This window comes from Chionomys nivalis, chromosome 2 (assembly GCF_950005125.1).
Source record: "Chionomys nivalis chromosome 2, mChiNiv1.1, whole genome shotgun sequence".
In the NCBI taxonomy this organism is placed as follows: Eukaryota; Metazoa; Chordata; class Mammalia; order Rodentia; family Cricetidae; genus Chionomys; species Chionomys nivalis.
In genome coordinates, this window is record NC_080087.1 from 122,838,686 (window position 1) to 122,847,943 (window position 9,258).

General features: G+C 42.8%; 1 pseudogene; it reads right to left on the bottom strand.

Moving 5' to 3' along the window:
* Positions 1 to 4,660: 4,660 nt before the first annotated feature.
* On the bottom strand, positions 4,661 to 6,057 carry LOC130869875 (L-lactate dehydrogenase B chain-like; annotated as a pseudogene).
* Positions 6,058 to 9,258: the final 3,201 nt, after the last annotated feature.

Consider the following 9,258-nt stretch of genomic DNA (forward strand, 5'->3'; position numbering starts at 1 on the left):
AAACAGGGACACGGGGAAAGAATCTACAGACCTCACGGGATCTATCTCTCTCAGCATACTGCTTCCGAAAGGACTGGAGAAGCCACGGTCACGGGGGTCAGAGCACCTCCGCAACAGGCCTGAATATCCTCTGGGGAGGGACGGTTGTCCCGGGGGTTCTATCCTGATTAAAACTGTTGAAGTGTTTTTATTGTTTTTATTTTTAGGACACAGTGCTCTGTGCTTTGTTAATAGATTTGCATTTTGCTGGGGGATTGAACCGAGGGACTTGCACACGCTAAGTGCGCAGTCCAGTCTATCACCGAGGTCCATCCTTAACCAAAATTAAATTCTTTATCCACTGAAAGTTTGCTATGAGAAACCACTGGATTTTCTTTTTTTTTTTTTAGCTTTTATTTTTTTTACACTCCAACGAAACTTCCCAGATTGACCTCAAATAACTGATTCATATCAAATACATTTCTTTGCCTTTGCCGTTGCCTCCTTGAATGGGTTCCTTTGATTTGTGGTGACAAGATGAAACTGATAAATCATGAACACGATCTGGTGCCATCCGTTTTCAGCTTTACTCTTTTTCACTGCCAAGGATCTGGGATGGAAAAAGTTCCTCAGTAGACCACAGCTGGCTCGGGCTCGGCCGCGAGTTAATAAACAGCTGTTGAGGGCGAGCCTCGCTTGCTCTTCTCCCCAAGCTGCCGGCCTGGGGAACGGTTCTCGTTATCTCTGAAATCTTTTCCTGGATCTTCTCTCCGCTTTGGCTCTGTGGACCTTTCATCGCCTTGCTCCATTTTGAATGATTCACAGCCTGCATGCTTCTCTTGAGTCAGCCTTGGGAAAGTGTGGAGCAGTCCCGGCTTTTTACTGGCGATGGAGACCCGGCTTTTGGACCTCAGACTCTCACTTCACACGGAGAACATGGCTCTGTACAACAGAGGGAGCGTTCATGGCCCTCAGGGCCAACCAAGAAGGCGGCTGGATAGGATCAGCCAGATGAATACATTACGAGAGAAATGGATTCTGTCCCGTGTGGGTTATCTGTCTCATTAAAGGCAAAACCAAATCGTCCTGTGCCGGTGTTTGTAGAAATGCTCTTGCTAAAGTTTTTTGACTGGTTATTTTTCTCAGTTGTCCCAGTCTGGAACCCCTTCCTGATAAAGGGACAATCGCACTCTTATTTGTACCATGATGCCGCGGCTAGTGAAGGAGCAGAATTCTTTCATTGTATCTTTTATCCGGTGTATGTGCCGCTCCCTGATGCAGAGGGAAGAACTAACTGACTGTCACAGAGGCACATTTAACAGTGGGTGGAGGGACAGAGATGTGCACAGTTCACACATGGTACCATTTCTTAGTGCTTGGCTTCATGTCCTCTCCGGGGAATTGTGGCTCATAGTCTTGAGTGTTCTCCTCACAGTACATTCTGTATGGAAATTCGCTTTAGTCACAGCTCCTGGTCAGGAGGCCATGGATGGAGGGTCATCTTCTCTATGTTTTCCAACTGATTCTGAAGTCAGGGCAGATCTCCTTGTAGCTAGACTACAGGGAGCTAGACAGATGAATGACCAAAGAATGGGCTTAAGACGAAGATACCAGCAGATGAAACAGGGAGCCCCAGATTCTTTAAGCTCCAATTCTTACTCTCCAACATTTTTCTAGATGCTCCAGTATTAAGGAATGGTTAGGTGTATTCTTCATCAATGAGTTGGCCTTTCCCTTCCATCCCCGTAGAGGTCTTAGGACTTGTGTGTCTTTTTACTTGGTAGGACAGAAACTAGAAGGTAACAATGGCAACCTCTTTTCAGTCATCATCTAAAATTTTATACTGAATCGTCTTTTAAGATGCAAGGGAATTTTGCAGATACACTGATTGTCTCTTGGAACTCTGGGGAATCTTGTGCATACCCCTATTTTCACTGCTATTATTCATGCCTGAAAACCCAGAGTTGTCAAGTCCAAGCACCCAAAGAAGTGGAGACCAAAAGAGGCTCAGCTGCCTCGCCTTAGATCACAAACATGTTAAGCCCACTGTCTTCACTTCTTTCCCAGGGTTATTTGAACGGGCGTAATATATCGATGACATCTTGTCTGCATCAAGCTGGTAGAGGAGGTGCCACAATAAGGGTATTAAAATCATATCTACATCTTTGTGTTTATGAAGCACCTTATGATATTTAATCTTGACTGGCAACTTGGTGGGATTTCAAATCACAGCAGAAACAAGTTTCTGGGCCTGTCTGTGAAGGATTATTTAGGTTAGGTTATCAAGGTGGGATGAAGCACCTTCAATGGACTAGGACCCTGGTCTAAAGGAAAGGGAGAAATTTCGCTGAGGTGAACTGTGCCCTTCATGATAATGAACCCTACACTGCCAGCCACCTCCAGCTCTGGCTGCCTTGTCTTCTCTGGCATGGTGGGCTATACCCAGGAACTCTGAGTCCAAATCAACCTTGTCTTTGTTTTATTCAGGTATTTTTTTTTTCCGGCAACAAAGCAATAACTAACGCATGCTCTTTCTTTTCTTTTTGTTATTTGGAATCCAACACTCCCAGCTCTTAGGTGATAATTCCAGGAATGAATTCACTCCTGTCCAGGAGGGAAATAATTAAGCTATCAGCTGCACGGCCCTTCATCTCCACGACCCAATACTTGTTCCCTAGCTCTGTTTATCACCCTTGGCACCAGTGCTGCAGATGGGAGGGTGATTCCAGTCACGCGGAGAAAAGCCCTGGACGTGTTTAATTTCCTGCCACACTATGACAGAGTCCTCACTTCATGGCTTTGTGACTAAATCTCTGTAACTTTGCAAGAGCGGCATGCATCGAACTAGGGCTTCTCTGAGTTCTTGTGTCGTTTGGGATGTCGCCAGGGCAACTATGGGGTCTGAATGTTTTCATTTTATTCCTGCCTTAATGCCCTGCCTATTTCTCCCATTTCAAAATGTCGTGGAGTAGGCTGCTGTCATTTGTTTTCATAAATTAATGTCGATTGCAATTTATGGCCAGATGGGCCACGAAAAACAGGAGCCTTGTGAGCCTCTTGGAAAGTCCAAAGCAAAGCAGTGGGCATCGCTCGAGGTGAACTTTTGCACTTCTGGGCTTCATTCTGGACAGAGAGTGAATACTTATGAAAAATCTTGTTTGAAAACAGTTGGGCACAAAGGAGTCCTTCTTAGGATTATTTTTGCCACTGTTTCTAATTTCTGTAGCAACTAGAAAAAATGTAAATACAGTGAATTCTTCGTACTGGGAAACTGTGTGCATGTTGGGGCGTAACTTTGTTCGGCTTGGAACTCCGAGATCTAGAGCTGGATTCCTTCAGAGAGACGCCGTAGCCAGCATGTGCAGTGGGGTGCGCATTGGATCATAAAGCAAAGGGGCTCTGACCCTGTGTGTACATCTCTGCTTGCTTATTTCTCCACGGGTCAGCGACGAGAAACGGGTCAGTGAGAGGGGAAAGGGAAAAGTCAAAAACACTGGAGAATTTGATGATTCGATGCTTCTATGAAATAATGGCTTGTGGGAAGCTGGACTCAAAGGTCAGCTTGGCAACAGTCAAAGAGGAGGTTGCTTGGCAGCTGGATGAATTCAGAGAGCACGTGCAGTACGATTGCTTCTTCCCACAATGCTACATGCCTCAGGGGACGTGAAGAGCAGAATCAAGGAGACCTGAGGCCAACAAGTTTAGGCGGCAGTCTAGTTCCAAGGACCCCTAATTGGTTTGCGTTCTTCATGACCCTTCTCTTCTATAACCATCTTCGTAGCCTCGTTCCTTACTTTCTGTATCATGTATATGGTACTCTTCTCAATATACCTAGCAACTCAGAACCCCTGTCTACATCAGGCTACATATGTACACCTCTCTGGACAATAGTATAAGTTTCTTTGCCTCTAACAACAATCAAACAAAGAATTTCTATTCAAATATATCAGGATATAAAGAACAGAAAGGCTAATCTGATCTTAACTTTGTGTGTGTGTGTGTGCATAGCAAGGCAAAATTGTGTTCTCTAGTAAACATTTGGGAGAATCCCCTGTTTACGTCTTGTGCCTATGCATCATTATACAAATATATAATATATATAAACATACATATGTGTATATATACATAAATATATACATACACACACACATACACACATATATATATACTGCATATGGCTAAAATCAGATGCATTATGGAAAGGGACACGGGCCATAGAAAAATAGTTGTATGACCTAATATATCAGTCAATACAAAGCAAAAAAAGGCTGCTTTTACTACATCCATTAATAACCAAAATTCTTCTTTCCTTGAATGGATTTAAAGGAATCTCCAGACAATAACTGAACCCTCGAGTACCCTCACTCATGTGGTTTGTTGTGGATCTTGACGGTGTTCTCGACATCCCTTCCAGTCATGTTCTGTTACTTTACTTTAAATAAAGCTATCTTGCCTTGTGAGCCGTTCTTTTCTCTTCTTTTCTTTTTTCTTCTTTTCCTATATTGGAATAGCTAACTTTGTTTGTTCAAGATCTCATAGCACAAGCATTAAACAAGCCTGGGCTTTGATCTGTGAGCTCCTATCAAGGAAGAAACAAACTGTGACCTATATACAAGTTAAAGACTAAAGGTCCATGGTTAATCGCATTGTAGGTTGGTATTTACAACCTAGAACTTGACAGTCACAGGTTTCTTAGATCCTTCTGGACATTCCCCAGGGTTTCTGCATGCTTCCTGAGATGAGCAACCTTATCACCTTATCAGCCTTGTGATAGTCTTGCTTTGCTATCACAAAGCAATATTACTGTTGTTATTATTATTATTATTTATTTTAATTTATTTATAATATATGACATTCAGCTTCTAGTTGATGATGCTGGTTAATCACTAAGGATACAGGGAGACTGAGGAAGACTTTGTTCTCAGCATTATGTATTCCCTTCACCATTGTTGACATGGGATGAATCTAAGATTGGATTTTCAACTGGATTCAGGGAGGGCAGCCACACTTAACCCAATAGCCCAGAGCTGCTATTTCAAAGGCACTTTTCACCACCACATATTAAACACTTCCTTCCAGTTCTGTCACTGTCTGTTCCCATTTCTGGATTCAATACCTGGAGAGGAAAGACTGCCATGTTCACCCTACTCCACACAGCCATGCTGGAGTTACCCATGTTCTCCCAAAATCCACCCCTGGCAGCTGCTGGGATGAATGCCAACCTTCTCCATCATCACATAGCAAAACCAAGCAAGCAGAAGCCAAATTGCAAACACACCTAATCATATGGTGCAGAAGTAACCCATTTGGTTTCCAGGTGACATAGGTATGAATTTCTACTGGGTGAGAAGCCACAACGATGGTGCGGCCACAGCTGCACTTGATGATCTGAAGAAAAATGAGCTTGAACATGCCGACATTCCTCTGCACTAAGTCCAGGTTCCCCTTCTCCTGATGGTGGGCTTCTGCAATCAGCATCACAGTCTTAGAATTGGCTATCACAAAGCAATGTTATTCTTCTTCTTTCATATATGGCATCTCAAATGTAGTTTCCTCTCCCTCCTTCCCTCCCAGTCTACCCTCATCCATTCCTCATATTAAGACTGGACAAGGAAACCCAGTAAGAAGACAAGGGTTCCAAAAACAGTCAAAAGAGTCAGAGACAGCCCCCGCTTCCACTGTTAGGAGTCCTACAAGAAGATCAAGCTATGCAATCATAACATATATACAAAGGGCTTATGTCAGGCCCATGCAGGCTCCCTGATTGTTAGCTCAGTCTCTGTGGGTTCCTATGAGCCCTGGTTAGTTCATTCTCATGGAGTAATCTTTATCTACCACAGCTTTAGGAGTCTGAAGAATAAACTCCAGTTCTACAGATCCATCATTTCTCCTTTGAGTTTGTCTTTCAAGATGTCCACAAAGGTAGCTTCATTAGCCAGATGCTTTCCCAGAATGCTGATGATACAGGCTATAGCAACTTTTATGAGCTCTCCTCCCACTGCAGGGATCTTATTGTTTGGATTGGCTACTCTCCTCATCTGTAGCAGATCTGATAAACTTTTCCTTAAGGGTTACCATCTTGCCCAGACAATAAAAGGCTTGGAGAGCACTGAAACAGGGGAATCACCACAAAGTCATCAGCCCTGTGAGCTCTATTTTCAACTCTTTGAATAAGAGGTCACAAATCTACATAGAAGTATTAAGACTCTTTACCCTCCATCCACTGACATAAACTTTCTTTGAGTACTGTTGGGATTTAGTTTTTTAATTTGAACAATTCATACCAATTACAAGATCTACTTCAAATCAAACAAAATATCTAGACAGAGCAATCTTCAGGCTCCTTTCCTTCACCAGCATCCTGTTGAGGACAGACAATCTTAGACTTAAGAAAATATCTTAGGATCTGAGAACTGTTTTATCCTTATTCAACCTCGAACCCTCTTTTAATACTCACAATGCTATCTAAATATCCATCTCATTATTGTAGCTTTTAGGACCTTATAATTTTAAAAACAATTATTTTCATATATCAAACTCTGTGATACCAGTGATGCAGGAACTATGCTTTCCCTCTCAGTTCTCATAACTGTACCCATTTAGACTTGGTCCTCTAGAAGCACAGCTTGTCTGTCACTTAGCAAGACAGGTGACAGGGCAGGTACAGTTGTACCTGAGGTTATTGATATCTTATGAGGGAAAACAATCATTACAATAAAGCAGAGACTTTGCTAGGGGAATCTGGTCCAAGATGGAGAACAGTGAAACCCTTCTAGAAAAGTTACATTCAAAGTGAAAATCAAGAGATGGCTTCCATTAGGCTACAATGGAGTTAGGGAAGCATAATGCAGCAACGGAAATGCAGATCCTTTGCATTAAGAGAGGATCTCACTATACCATATGTGTGCATTGGTAGAAAAAAAAGCAGGAAGGAAAAGAGGACCCAAGGCACAGCTAAGCAATGTTTTCTATGAGCAGCTATTTCTATGTCCACAATGGAAGAATCCTTAGGATTACTGTTCCTGCTGAATAATTTCAGCCACCTTTCATAAAGACAGGCAAATTTTGGCTAAGTTAATAGGATACTGAATGGATGTGTATTCTGGACAGTCTGTGGCACTCTGAATGCCTTTCATGGCAAGAGTCCTTAGCAAATAATTGTTTCCCTTGGACAGTTTGATCAATACCATATGACTCTCTCTACCCTGGAGACATCTTTCTGCCTATGTATAGATATCATCACCAAAGATGTTCTCTAGATAATAACAAAGAGAGATGGTCACAACATTTGCAGATAAAATAGAAAGAGAAGGTAGTCCATGGAGATTCCTGTTCATAAAGCAATAGAAGCCACAAGATATGTATGAGAAAATCCTTAGAGAGTGGAAGAGACTAAAATGAGTGAGTGATGAGGACAAACAGACACCATAAAAGCCTAGGCAAGAAGCCTAAACAGAAGGAGCCACAGGATCTGGAGTGGGTATGATGGGAAAATGACTAAATAGCAATTCCCTCGAAGTCGGGAAGCAGCAACAGCAGCAGCATGCTACAAGTGTGATGTGGAGTAGGGAGTTGTGCGATGCTACCAGGAGGGCTGCCAGGAACAGGTTTGCTAGTGAGCCATCTGACACTACTTAGACAAATTGACATGGATCCCACATAGGGATCCATCCCAAGAACATCTCAGCAAAGTCCACAGGGGACGTGCTGGGATATGGTCTTCGTGGTGTTTGTAGTGATAGGAACTTGAGGGTAATATGGAAATCTGTCAATGCAAATTAGATAGGTCGCATCATGAATATGTGAGCTGTGCAAGCAAGGGAAGAGGGAACCTGGAAAAACATTCCATAACATAGACACATTTATAAACAATGCTAGAGAAGAATTAAGAAGCATGGTGGTAGGTACATACCTTTAATTTCAGCACCAGGAAGCGGAAACAGGAGGATGGACCTCTATGAATGTGAGGCTAGTCTAGCCTAAAGAATGAGTCCAGGCCAACCAATATTATGTAGTGAGATCCTATTCTAGAAAAGTAAGAATGAAGAAGTACAAAGTTATATAAAAAATACTCCTTTTCAGCTGAAAATACATGTATTAGAAAATGAAGGATTTTAAATAACACATATAAATCAAATGATGAATATGAATTAAGCCCAGTGGGAGTGGTTACCTATGGGACTGAGGAGTAGGGACTAGAATACAGGAACTGGGGTAAAAAGAAATGAATAAGCAAATTAAATAGGTAATAGACCAGAAATGTGATGTCTGCTTATCTCCTATTTACAAAGTGAAGAAAAGAAAGGAAGTAGAAAATGAGGGGGTGGTACAAAGAATCTCTCCTCCGCAGTGAAGCTCCCAAACCCCAGGCCAGCCGTGTGTCCTGGATGCAGCAGTCTAAAGGTAAAGTATGCTTTTCCAGATCTGGGACGCTCCCCCACGTAGCTGGGGACTTTCTGGACATCTTGAAAACCATGTATTTGGAATAAACCCCTTTCGCCTGAAGTCATCTGAGTATATCAATGTACCCAAGTCCCATCACCTAAATGACAGGATAAGATACTTTTCATCGACAGTTGATAAGTACTGTGCCAGCTAAAGATTTTAGCTGTAAGATATCATTTAGTCCTAACAACTATTTCATGGGTGAGTACAATCCTCTGTGTTCTGCAAGCCAGGGAAACTCAAGCACAGAGAGGTTGAGCTTTAGACTCATATTCTCAGCCTGGGCCTGGGCTCGGAACCACAGAGCTGTATCAAAAGACTCTCTGGAGCGAAGTTCATGTAACAAGTGGCCAAGCTCTTCCAATGTTAGGCTTGGCTAATCTCTCAGGCTCCTTGGATGTCTTTACTCACTAACCCTGGCACACCAGTTAATACAGCACCAGACCGGGAAAACAAAACACAACAAACAAAACTGAAATGCTGTGTCTGCCCTTGCTCTCCCAGCCCCACTAATGACGCCAGATTTGGAACCAGCCGTTCTTTCTTTCTGGGGGTAATGTGACCTTGAATTCAGCATTAAGCGTCCATAGTCTGTTTCCTCATCTGAAACACTGAGGATACTGGCAGCTGGCTCTCAGATATGTTGCTATAGGGATACAATGAGATGGTAGACAGCAAATACTGTGCATGTGCCATAGCCCATGTTGGGGTGATTGGGACACAAGTGGTCCCTTCCCCCCCCCCCCCGCTCATCCTACATTGTGCCTTTTGTTATATTATGATACAGCCCAAGGTTTCACTGTCCTGAGCGTCTTGTGAGGGCTGTAACTTAAC